This window comes from Piliocolobus tephrosceles, chromosome 6 (genome assembly GCF_002776525.5).
Source record: "Piliocolobus tephrosceles isolate RC106 chromosome 6, ASM277652v3, whole genome shotgun sequence".
NCBI classification, from domain to species: Eukaryota; Metazoa; Chordata; class Mammalia; order Primates; family Cercopithecidae; genus Piliocolobus; species Piliocolobus tephrosceles.
Genome location: NC_045439.1, coordinates 111,372,957 through 111,385,919, shown reverse-complemented (window position 1 = coordinate 111,385,919; position 12,963 = coordinate 111,372,957). Strand labels below are relative to the sequence as shown.

The 12,963-nt window shown below is 42.1% G+C and overlaps 1 protein-coding gene across 1 annotated transcript in view; it reads left to right on the top strand.

Annotated features, from left to right (window-relative positions):
- The first annotated feature begins 4,979 nt into the window (after positions 1-4,979).
- The window catches only part of SRP54 (signal recognition particle 54), a 46,206-nt gene continuing 38,222 nt past the window's right edge, over positions 4,980-12,963 (top strand). The window contains exon 1 of the mRNA XM_023227461.1: positions 4,980-5,555. The gene's annotated coding sequence lies outside the window, so the exon portion shown is untranslated. The remainder of the gene's footprint in view (positions 5,556-12,963) is intronic.

Genomic DNA, 12,963 nt, shown 5'->3' with positions numbered 1-12,963 from the left:
AACTATAGGAGAGGCCAGGCGCACTGGCTCACACCTGTAATCCCAGCACTTTCGGAGGCCAAGGCAGGCGGATCGCCTGAGGTCAGGAATTCAAGAGCAGCCTGGCTAACATGGTGAAATCTTACCTCTACTAAAAATACAAAAATCACCTGGACTTGGTGGCATGTGCCTGTAATCCCAGCTATTCAAGAGGCTGCACTCCAGCCTGGGCGACACAGCGAGACTCCGTCTCAAAAAAAAAAAAACAAAAAACAAACAAAAACTTCCCCAGGAAAAAGGAAATCTAACTAGGAAAATGAAAAATGATTGTTTAGAAGAATCATTTGTGCTGTACTTAGTCCACTTCATTAAAAGGTATACTAAGAGATTCAGTGTGGGAAGACAAAAAAGTTCTGGTGATTAATAGTGATGATGTTTACAAAACAATGTGAACACATTTAATGCCACTTAACTATACAGTAAAAAATGGTCAAAACAGGCCGGGCGCAGTGGCTCACGCCTGTAATCCCAACACTTTGGGAGGCTGAGGTCGGCAGATCATGAGGTCAGGTGCTGGACACCAGTTTGGCCAACATGGTGAAACTCCATCTCTATTAAAAATACAAAAATGAGCCAGGTGTGGTGCATGCCTGTAATCCCAGCTACTCAGGAGGCTGAGGCAGGAGAATCGCTTGAACCTGGGAGGCGGAGGTTGCAATGAGCCGAGATTGTGCCACTGCACTCTAGCCTGGGTGAAGAGCAAGATTCTGTCTGAATAAAAAAAAAAGGTAAAAACGGTAAATTTTATTTTATATATATTTTACCACAATAAAGAAGGTATACTAATACACTACTTTTTTAAAAGAATTATAAATAACCATACTCCTTTATTTTAAGCTCAGTGATACCCTCACTTCTTTCTTAAAATTTTTTTTAATTTTAATTTTTTTTTTTTTTTTTTGAGACAGGTTCTCGCTATGTTGCCCAGGCTGGTCTCACATTCCTGGGCTCAGGCAATTCTCCTACCTCGGCCTCCCAAAGTGCTAAGATTACAGGTGTGGGCCACATACCTGGCCTCACTTCTTAAAATATTCGTGTTAATAAACATTCTTCAGAAACTCAAGTTATTTTTTAAATTGTTTAACAAATTGCTTGAGCTTCCTCACTACAGGGTCTGCTGAAGAGAGGCACAGGAAGTACCTGTAGATCAGGTACGATGGCTCACGCCTGTAATCCCAGCACTTTGGGAAGCCAAGGTGGGAGGACCTCTTGAGGCCAGGAGTTTGAGACTAGCCTGGGCAACACAGTGAGATCCTGTCTCTACAGGAAATTTTAAAAAGCTGGGTGTGGTGGTTTGCACCATAGTACAGCTACTCAGGAGGCTGAGATGGGAGGACTGTTTCAGCCCAGGAGGTCAAAGCTGCAGTGGGCTTATAATGGTGTTACGGCACACCAGCCTTCAGTCTGGGTGACAGAATGAGACCCTGTCTCTAAAAACAACAACAAAAAGTACCTTTAAAAGAAGTAAAAATAGGGCTGAGCGCGGTGGCTCATGCCTGTAATCCCAGCACTTTGGGAGGCACGGGCTGGCAGATCACGAGATCAGGAGATTTGAGACCATCCTGGCTAACACGGTGAAACTCCGTCTCTACTAAAAACACAAAAAAATTAGCCAGGCGTGGTGGCATGCACCTGTAGTTCCAGCTACTCTGAGAGGCTGAGGCAGCAGAATCGCTTGAACCCAGGAAGTGGAGGTTGCAGTGAGCCAAGATCGTGCCATTGCACTCCAGCCTGGGTGACAGCAAGACACTGTCTCCAAAAAAAAAAAAAAAGTAAAAATATATTCTTTAGCCAGTGATATTGGCTCTTGTTTACAAAATTATCCAAACATTGTTTCAAGTCTTCCTGATTTTGAAAAATAGAGTCTCAACTGATATCTCTAAAATTTGAGGCTGAGTACAGTGGCTCATGCTTGTAATTTGAACACTTTAGGAGGCTGAGGTGGGAGGATCCCTTGAGGCCAGGAGTGTGAGGCTATAGTGAGCTATCATGGTGCCACTGCACTCCAGCCTGGGTGACAAAGACCCCATCTCAAAAACAAACAAAACACAGGAAAAAAAATAAATTCAAGATTTACATTACAGATGGCTCCACAAAACAAATCTTGAGGGCAAGGATGTTTTAGTAATTTTACAATTGCCAGCTCTATGCAGTATGCGACATTTTTGTAGGCACTCAGTGCTTTTAGAATAAATGACCTTGTGCTGAGGAATGTGAAAAAAGATGTAAATCGGTGCAGTTTTGTTGACAAATGGGATATGAAGAATGAAATGTGCAACATAGGGTTTAGATGAAGTGACAGGAGACTCAGCATATTATGGAAATTCTTATCTTGATTTTGTGTATATAGGAATAAAGATTTATTGGGCTGGGCACAGTGGCTTACGCCGGTAATTCAGCACTTTGGAAGACTGAGGTAGGCAGATCATGAGGTCACGAGTTCAAGATCAGCCTGTCCAACATGGTAAAACCCCGTCTCTACTAAAAATACCAAAATTAGCTGGATGCAGTGGGTCGTGCCTGTAACCCCAGCTACTCCAGGGGCTGAGGCAAGAGAACTGCTTGAACCCAGAAGGCAGGGTGCAATGAGCCAAGATCGTGCCACTGCACTCCAGCGTGGCGACAGACTGAGAATCCATCTCGATAAATAAATAAATAAATAAATAAAGCTGTACCTCTGGTTTTCTATACTTCCCAGGTCAAATCTCACTATCAGATGTTCCTGTTAACTTCAGTTTGACATCTTATCTAAAATGACTCTTAAAATATGTAATAATGATCATTACAATCCCTAAACCTACTGACTCTAACATCACAAAGAATTTTAAGAGGTCAAGGTTAAAAATCTAAAATTGGAAGTCATCAGCTAACAATGACATTTCAAGTCATGAGTTTGGATGGAGATCAACATTCAGCAAAATACAGGCATAGTGGCCAGGCGTGGTGGCTCGCGCCTGTAATCTCAGCACTCTGGGAGGCCGAGGCAGGAAGATCACCTGAGGTCAGCAGTCTGAGACCAGCCTGGGAAACATGGTGAAACTCCGTCTCCACTACAAATACAAAAATTAGCCGGGCGTGGTGGCGGACGCCTGTAATCCCGGCCACTCAAAATCGCTCGAATCTGGGAGGTGGAGGTTGCAGTGAGCCTGATGGCACCACTGCACCCCCGCCTGGGTGACAAGAGTGAAACTCTGTCTCAAAAAATAAATATACATATACACACACACGCACACACGCATAGGATAGTTTACTACAGTTACCAAACATAAGAATATCCTTTTTTTTTTTTTTTGAGACGGAATCTCGCTCTGTCGCCCAGGCTGGAGTGCAGTGGCGCAGTCTTGTCTTACTGCAACCTCTGCCTCCCGGGTTCAAGCGATTCTCCTGCTTCAGCCTCCTGAATAGCTGGGACTACAAGGGCATGCCACCATGCCCGGCTAATTTTTTGTATTTTTAGTAGAGGCGGGGTTTCACCGTGTTAGTCAGGATGGTCTCGATCTCCTGACCTCATGATCCGCCCGCCTCGGCCTCCCAAAGTGCTGGGATCGCAGGCGTAAGCCAACACACCCAACCAAGAATATCCTATTTTCTTGATGTTTCATCAGGCTTTACTTTGCCAGAATACATCTATCCCAGTTTTCAATAACTAGATCTGGCTACCACATTTCCTCAGTTTTAACGTGTGTGTTTAAAGAGGGTCTTGTGTCGCTCAGGCTGGAGTGAAGCAGCGGGATAAAAGCTCACTGCAGACTTTTTCTGTCTATAAACCTTCAACACTTGGCTGCGCTGCAATCTCTCTGAGCCTGCCCGATTCGCGAATCGTTCTTTGCTCAAACTGTTAAATTTAACTTGGATAAGGTTTTTCTTTTAACACTTCCTACTAACGCTACAGCCTAAAACCTCTCCTGCAAAGTGCTTTTTCAGGTGGCAACGTACCAATCCCAACAAGTTTGTGGGAGTAATGGGGAAGAGGACTAACCCTCTATTTTCTTTCAGAAAAAGGGTTACGCACAAGGAGCTCTAAAGGCTTGTCCGAAGTCTGCTGCAAAGTCACAAACCACTCAGAACCAGGTCTTCCCACACCCAATTAATTCCAAGTGGTACTGTATCCGATTACCCCCATTTTCCAAGAGTTTATTTTTTCCCTCTTTCCCCCTCCCCACTACACTTCCCACTTAGCCCTTTTTGAAATACAAAATAACCTCTCAACTCCCCTCAACAGAGCAATCTCTACAGAGCAAATTCATCCACGAGATCCAAGACGCAACTCCCACCTCCGGGTGTAGCTTCAGAAGGGTAAGCCTTTTAAAGCATGCCCACTTGGCCACTTTTACAACTTATTTCTGCTCAGAAAGGCGTCAACTACCCGGTAGATAAGGCACCAACTAACAGAGACCTCTTGCTCATTTCCTCTCGTACCTTATAAAATGCCCGCTTTTTTGCTCCAAAGGCGAAGCTGCACAAATGTGCCGCTTCCTCCAGGCTGGCTTCGGAAATAAAATCCCTCTTCTTGTATATCAGGGCTCGCTCTTGTTAACTGGCCTCTACGTGCGGCGAGCAACTAACTCGTTTTTCCGTTAGAGCACTCTGAGCCCTGGTCAATCTACCCCCACAGGAGAGCAGAGACCAGCACAGCGACCCCAAGGAAGGCTTTTGGCTTCACCCCGCCTAAGTCCTCAAAGTCAGCGCCTGAAGCATATCCTTGCCCCCACCGCCTGCCTCTGGCTGTGGTCACTTACACTTACAGGTAGTTCGCATCCACTGTAGCAGCGCCTGGCGGTCGGCAGGAAAGCCGTCGCAGCATCACTACCTGCTTCGCGGTGGGAAATTTTACGTAGTACCAGCAAGACTCGCAGGCGCTGGTTGGCATTGCGCATGCGCAGGGAGAGACCGCCCCACCCTCCGCGGAACCCGCCTCTAGTCTGCGAAGCCCTAAGTCCCACCCCTCTACGGAGGTCTCTCGTGCGCCCGGGAATCCCCGCCTTCAGTCACACCTCCATCTCTCATCTTTCCGCTCTTAGCTGGGAGTGCTCCGCCTAATCACTTTTCTTAAGGTGGATCGTCGAAGCCTGACTTCGCCCCTGAAATTACATCCCTAGACAGCCTCCTATTTTACCACTAACTTTACTACTGTAGTTATTCAGCGGTAGAAAACTGAAACCAAAAGCCAGTCGATACAAATAAACATCCAAACTGTGTCAGGAGCCGCGCAGAAAGAACGCCGCGGTGTGCCCCGGAAGCGGAAGCGCATCCTCCTCTAGAAAGGCTGGACTACGCGGAGTGCTGACGTTTCCTCATTGGGCGGAAGGTTCGGTGGCACTCGTCGGTTTTCCAGCTGGTGGGAGTTGGCAACGCCGTGCTAGGCGTTGGGACCCTACTTTTAGTTCGGGAAGTTGGGTTGTGGGGTCATACCTGTCTGCCTGCTCCCAGCTTTCTTGGGTTTCTTTCCACGGCGTGGGGCCTCGCTAAGGAATTCCCGGCCCCTTAGGGCCACGGCGTTAACTGTGTCTTTTGCGGTAAGTGTCTGCTTTTTCCTGCCCCACACTACGGAGGGGCAGCTAGGGGCAGTCCCAGCGCTGCTCAGGAGGCGAGAGACTCTGGGGGAAGTCTGCCTCCCTGGCCACCGGCAGTCGTTACCGAAACTGAGGTTCTGTGGCTCTTCTTTATCTCTTGTTTTCCATGAGAAGTTTTAAAGATGCACTGTGACCCTTCTGAGTTGTCTGCCGATTTACCTGAGCCAAATAAGATGTAGGCAGTTGCAGGCCTGACTCTTCGTTTTGCTTTCCTGAGGAGGAATTTAGATGAGGCTACTTCCCCGAAAATCTTTCTACTGGTACCAGACTTTTATTTTTCCTATGTGTGTGTAGTGCTTAACACAGTGTCCTGCGCGTAGTAGACGTTCAATAAATGAATATAGAATATCAGTTGGATGCCAATGATGATTTAAGATAGATTGATGGCTCTCTCTGTACCATTTGACGCTGCGACCATCCATTTCTTGAAACTTTCCCCTGCTGCCTTTCTTCATGCTATCCTCACCTGATTGTTTCGCATGCTTAATTTAACAAAATGTATACTTGTTCTTGGCTACAGGGATACAGAAATGAATAATAGTAACTCTGCTATTGAGAAGCTAACGCACATAAATATACATGATATCAAGATGGGTAATGAGAAACACTAGTTACGTGTAAAGAGTTATAGAAAGCTGTGAGAGAGCTAAAGTGCTCCTTAGGTGCTTTGTGACCCTGAGCCAGTTTCTATTGCGATCTATCCTCAATATCCTCATCTACCTAATAGGCTTGTCATGAGGAAGAAAGGAGATTAGGTTAGAGGTTTGGTTTGGTTTGGTTTAGTGCCTGGAACATAGCAATGGTTGTGCCAAAGGGGAGGGAAATATTTCCCTCAAATCCCCTTTCCTCAGTTTTTTTATGTGGCCAACTGGTATTTTCTACCTTAATATAGAGTACTATGCAAAAGCATCTTCAGGCCTTCCGTCCAGATTACTCCTCTAACCCCATCTATTTGGAAATTTTGGACCTGCCACAGGATTACAGTAAAATAACCATAAATTTAGCTTTTTAAAAATTGATTTTCTTCTGTGTGCCGTGTAAGGGAAAGGCTTGAGCATATGCCTCTTATCCCTCTTCCTTTTTTATTTTTCACTCTTCCTTTTTCTTTTCAACATTAAGGCCAACCATTTCCAAGGAATTCTTTTGATTTTCGTTTTAATTTTCTTCTTGGTAGCATTTTATGTAAAGATTCTTTTATGGTTGACCTCATAGCCAAAAAGTATCATAAAGAAATGATTACCGGTGTTTTGAGTTATTACCTCTTGTTGTTAATTGACTTTTTTTGGTATACCTTTTTTGCTGCAAAACTATGAATTGGTGCTGTGGTATTTACATAAAATGAGTTTTAAAATTTGAAAACCAGTTACTTTAATGAAGAGAAAGTTGCTTGATACTTCTTGATATAATTGAATATAACCTTTGGTGCTAAGTTAAGGCAGAGGTGGTATGATGCATTATTTATCTTTTGAAGTCTTGTGTTAAACTGTTATATTTGATTAGGAGTTAGAACTTCTGTCATGCTGGGACAATTTCTGGATTACATAGTAGGTGTTTAATGAATGAGTAAATGAATACAAGTGGCAGCTCCATCCCAACCTCTAGTCTGTTGACTAGTTGCACTCTAATTCTCACAAGGAGCACTTTGGAAAGTAATTTTCCCTTGACTTAATAATAATCTCAGTCATTACTAAAAATTGGAAATTAGAAAAAGGTATAAGAAAAATAAAAATTACTGGGCCCAGTGGCTCACGCCTGTAATCCCAGCACTTTTGGAGGCCAAGGCAGGTGGATCACGAGGTCAGGAGTTCAAGACCAGCCTGGCCAAGATGTTGAAAACACATCTCTACTAAAAATACAAAAAATTAGCTGGGTGCGGTGGCAGGCGCCTGTAATCCCAGCTACTCGGGAGGCTGAGGCAGGAGAATCGCTTGAATTCAGAGGGCAGAGGTTGCAGTGAGCCGAGATTGTGCACTCCAGCCTGGGTGACAGAGTGAGACTCCGCCTCAAAAGAAAAAAAAAAAGTTGTTAGTTACTCATCATCCAGCTATGACAAATGTTATTTTAACAGTTTATTAAAATATAATTCTTGGCTGGGCAGGATGGCTCAAGCCTGTCCCAACACTTTGGGAGGCCGAGGCGGGCGGATTACAAGGTCAGGAGATCGAGACTATCCTGGTTAACAAGGTGAAACCCCATCTCTACTAAAAATACAAAAAATTAGCTGGGCATTGTGGCACTCGCCTGTAGTCGCAGCTACACGGGACGCTGAGGCAAGAGAATTGCTTGAACCCAGAAGACAGAGGTTGCAGTGAGCCGAGATCGTGCCACTATACTCTAGCCTGGGCAACAGAGAGACTGTCTCAAAAAAAAAAAAAAAAATACATATATGTATATGTATATATGCACACATACACATAATTCTTACACAGTTCACCTAAAGTGTACAATTGAAAGGATTGTAGCGTATTTACAAAGTTGTGCAACCATCACCACAATCAATTTTCATACATTTTTATCATCCCATGAAGAAACCCCATACCTGTTAGCAATCGTTCCCTATTTTACTCCATCTCCTGAGCCGTAAGCAACTATTAATCCACTTTCTGTCTCTATAGATTTATGTATTCTGAACAATTCATATGCAACTATAATATGTGGTCTTTTGTGACTGGGTTTTTTCACTTATGTTTTGAAGATTAATCCATGTCATAGCATGTGTTCAGTACTGCATTTCTTTTTATTGCCTACTGATATCCCATTGTATTTTATTCTACATTTTACTTATCCATTCATAAGTTGAAGGATACTTGGGTTGTTTCTACTTTTTGACTATTATGAATAATGCTGCTATGACCATTCATGTGCAAGTATTTGGATGATATCTCATTAAGATTTTGATTTACAATTCCCTGATGGCTAATATTTTTTAATACTTGTTTTTAGACTGTGTTTAACAAAATATGGATTATACTACATATACAGTTTTGTAGTCTGCCTTTTGCATTTAAGCCTGTTTTTAGCATTAGCAAGCATATTTTACAAAAGAATTTTCCTAATTTTTGCTCCCCTTTTTACTCCCCCCAAAACCATAAACCTTGGGAAACCTTGCTTAAATTAATATACCTAGAAAATACAATCCATGTTAATATATACCAAATTGTTATTGGTTGTTACCATGGTATGGGAGCTGGTAGAATTAGGGGAATTATATTTTCTACCTTAAATATTTCTGTAATGTTTCAACTTTTACAATGAACGTACGTCATTTTGTAATCACAGAACATAAAGGTGAATTATTTCCCTGTGGAATAAGTAGATTCAGCATGAAAAACACTTCCTAAATTTGAAAGTCATAATTAACATTGTAAAGTTAGTCATTAAAATATATTTTACTAAGCTGGGCGCAGTGGCTCATGCCTGTAATCCCAGCACTTTGGGAGGCTGAGGCGGGCGGATCACGAGGTCAAGAGATCAAGACCATCCTGGCCAACGTGGTGAAACCCCGTCTCTACTAAAAATACAAAAATTAGGTGGGCATGGTGGCATGCGCCTGTAGTCCTAGGTACTTGGGAGGCTGAGGCAGAAGAATTGCTTGAACCTGGGAGGCGGAAGTTGTAGTGAGCTGAGATCACGCCACTGCACTCCTGCCTGGTGACAGAGTGAGACTCCATCTCAAAAAATATATATATATATGTGTGTGTGTGTGTGTGTGTGTCTATATATATATTTTTTTACTAAATACAATACTTACAGGCCATTTTGTTAACTAAATTTACTTTTCTGTGGTCCTAGACTGTGAACACATATGCTGCGCAGAATTAAGAAAAATATTTAGTATTAAAGTCAGAAAAGCAAATACTGGTTATTAGCCTCTGACTACTTTATAGAAAAGTATACAGTTGTCCCTTGGTATCTTGGGGGGATTGATTCCAGGACCAAAATCTGAGGATGCTCAAGTCCCTGATATAAAATGGCATAGTATTTGCTTATAACCTACGCACATCCTTCCATATACTTTAAAGCATCTCTAGATCATCTATAAATACCTAATACAAAATGTAAATAGTTGTTATACCATATTTATGTACTTAAGTAAATACTTGTTATACTGTATTGTTTAGGAAATAATGACAGGAAAAGTCTGTACGTGTTCACTACAGACACAATTTTTTTCTGAACATTTTGATTTGTGGTTGGTTGAATCCATGGTTGTGAAGCCCCAGATACAGAAGGCTGATTATACTACGTAGAAGTAATTTTTCTAAGTATATTTAGTTCTTGAGGCTAGTATTGATTCAAAAAGTCATTGACAAGGACTAGAAGAAAGAACTTTTGGCCATGTGCGGTGGCTCACGCCTCTCTATAATCTGAGCACTTTGGGAGGCCAAGGCGGGTGGATCACCTGAGGTCAGTAGTTCAAGACCAGCCTGACTAACATGGTGAAACCCTGTCTCTACTAAAAATACAAAAAATTACCTGGGTGTGGTGGCGAGCGCCTGTAATCCCAGCTGCTCTGGAGGTTGCGGTGAGCTGAGATTGCCCTGTTGCACTCCATCCTGGGCAACAGGAGTGAAACTCCATCTCAAAAAATAAAAGAACTTTTATGTAGGGATTGTGTTGTAATAGGATTTGACATATCCGATCATTAGATTCTGTTTTATAATCTTAGACAAATCTGACATGAATATTTATAATTGTTTATGTAGAGAAAGGTGGGTTTTTGGACACTGCAGCTTCTGTTGAATAAGAATCTGGCAGTTGTAATTGGCACTAAATTTTAAAGATGCCAGGAGTGGCTCCTGGATGATGGGACAGACACTTTAGTAAGATTGTTCAGAAAATGTCCACCTTACTTACACTCCAGATAATACAGAGATTGATAGTCGGTATCATTAAAAAAAGAAAGGAAGTTAATAGTTAATCTGCTAGGTTTTTGAAGACAGCTTTATACGTATTGTCTCATTTAATCCTCACAACAGGCGTTCAGGGTAACTACCTTGGTAATGGTATTATCTCAATTTTGCAGGTGAGGAAAATGAGGCTCAGAGAGATTAAGTAAATGCCCAAAGTAACATAGCCAGTATGTAACAGAGCTAGGATTTGAATCTAAGTCTATCAGACTCCAAAATCTATACTCTTTCCAGTACTTCACACTGCAGCAGTAAGTGTGATACTTGGCCCTGTGCTTACCTTACTTAGGACACCCCAAACTTCAGCCTGTTTCCATTGCTGACTGTCTAAATCCTAGTCAGACCCCAGTTAGAAGACCCTGTAACTCGAGCCAGGATCAGTCCTTGTATGTACTGTTCTGATTGCAGTGATACTTATCATGTCTTTCTGAATGTTGCAATTATGCCTTCACAAAGAGGAATATATATCTTTAAATATGATTAAAATATGATTTCTCCTATTATGGCATAGCAGCAAAATTTGTCCTTGCAGTTTCCAGCAGGTATATTCAACCCTATAATTTAAAGCATCATTCATACTCTAGCCAAAGGACTGTGGGAAGTCATTTTGCTTTTTTTGGCAGGGAATGGCTGTTCTATTCCCTATCCTACTTATATCGTAAAATTGTTGTAAGAGTGGATTGAGGTAATAGATGTTCAATTGTAGGAAAGTACTGTGTGCTAATCTGTTACCTTTCTAAAAGCCCCATCTAAGTAGAGATTCTTCTTTTGTGAAATTCTAGCATATCCAGATTTATTTCTATAAATTTAGTTAGGCAAGAGAATCTTGAGAGTGTCCTTGAATTGTAGATTACTCCAATCTGAGATTAAGGCTTAGCTATTAACATATAAAAGATGTTTTGCACTTTACTGTACATATTAGAACAAGATGAGATTAATTTTTAAGTATCTTGTTGGAAATGCATGACAGAGAAATTCTGAAGAATTATAAGTAATGACAAATAGATATATTTAATGTACAGTATAAATTATCCAAGTTATTGATTTTCTTTTGATTCATCGTATTATCTTCATTGATTTATTTTGGTGGCTTTTAACAAGTATTTGCAATGCCTTTCATGACTTTAATTCTTTGGTCTCACTTTTTCCCTAAGGCCTTAAATACTTCATTTCATTCATTCATAATGTTCATTTTTATTAAGGATTTACTATGTAAGACTGAGGATAGATAAAGCAGTGAACTCACAGGAGAAAGCAAAAGAGGCAAAAATCCCTGCCCTTGTGCAGGTTAAATTTCCTTTTTTTCTTTCTTTCTTTCTTTTTTTTTTTTTTTTTGTTGAGATGGAGTTTTGCTCTTTCACCCAGGCTGGAGTGCAGTGGCACGATGTGGGCTCGCCACAAGCTCCACCTCCTGGGTTCAAGCGATTCTCATACCTCAGCCTTCTGAGTACCTGGGATTACAGGCATCTGCCACCACGCCTGGCTAATTTTTGTATTTTTAGTAGAGACAGGGTTTCACCATGTTGGCCAGGCTGGTCTCGAACTCCTAACCTCAGGAGATTCACCCACCTCGGCCTCCCAAAGTGCTGGGATTACAGGCGTGAGCCACCGTGCCTAGCTGTAGCTTACATTTCAATAGTGAGATTATAGATGACAAATAATATAAATAAGCCATATGTCAGTTGATAATAGAACAATAGGAAAAAATATAGGGAAGGGAGTTGCAGTTTTAAATAAGTGATTAGGGAAGACCTCATTGAGTAATGGCATCTGGACGAATCTGAAGGAAATGAGGGAGGAGGGAGTTATGTTGTCAAGCAGAGGAAGAGCATGCCGGCTAGTACCGAGACACTGAGGTGGAAATGTGTAACAGCAGTAGCAAGGAGGTCAGTATGATTAAAATCATTCGTGTGTGTGTGTGTGTGTGTGTGTGTGTGTGTGTGTGCGCTGAGGGGGCCTTACAGTCCATTCTGCGGACTTTACATCTGTGTGTATTGAGATTTTAAGCAAAATTCTAACATGGAGTTTTCAGGAACACATCATCCTTGGACATTGTAGAGGAAATACTGTAAATGAAAGGTATTATAAGATATTCTTATTCCTCTACTGAAATGCAAGATTTTATTTTATTGTTTTTGTGTTTTGTGTTTTTGAGATGGAGTTTCACTCTTGTCACCCAGGCTGGAGTGCAGTGGCGCCATATCGGCTTACTGCAACCTCCACCTCCTGGTTCAAGCGATTCTCCTGCCTCAGTCTCCTGAGTAGCTGGGATTATGGGCATGTGCCACCAACCACGGCTAATTTTTGTGTTTTTAGTAGAGATGGGGTTTTGCCATGTTGGCCAGACTGGTCTTGAACTCCTGACTTCAGATGATCCACCCGCCTTGGCCTCCCAAAGTGCTGGGATTACAGGCATGAGCCACTGGGCCCAGACAGATTTT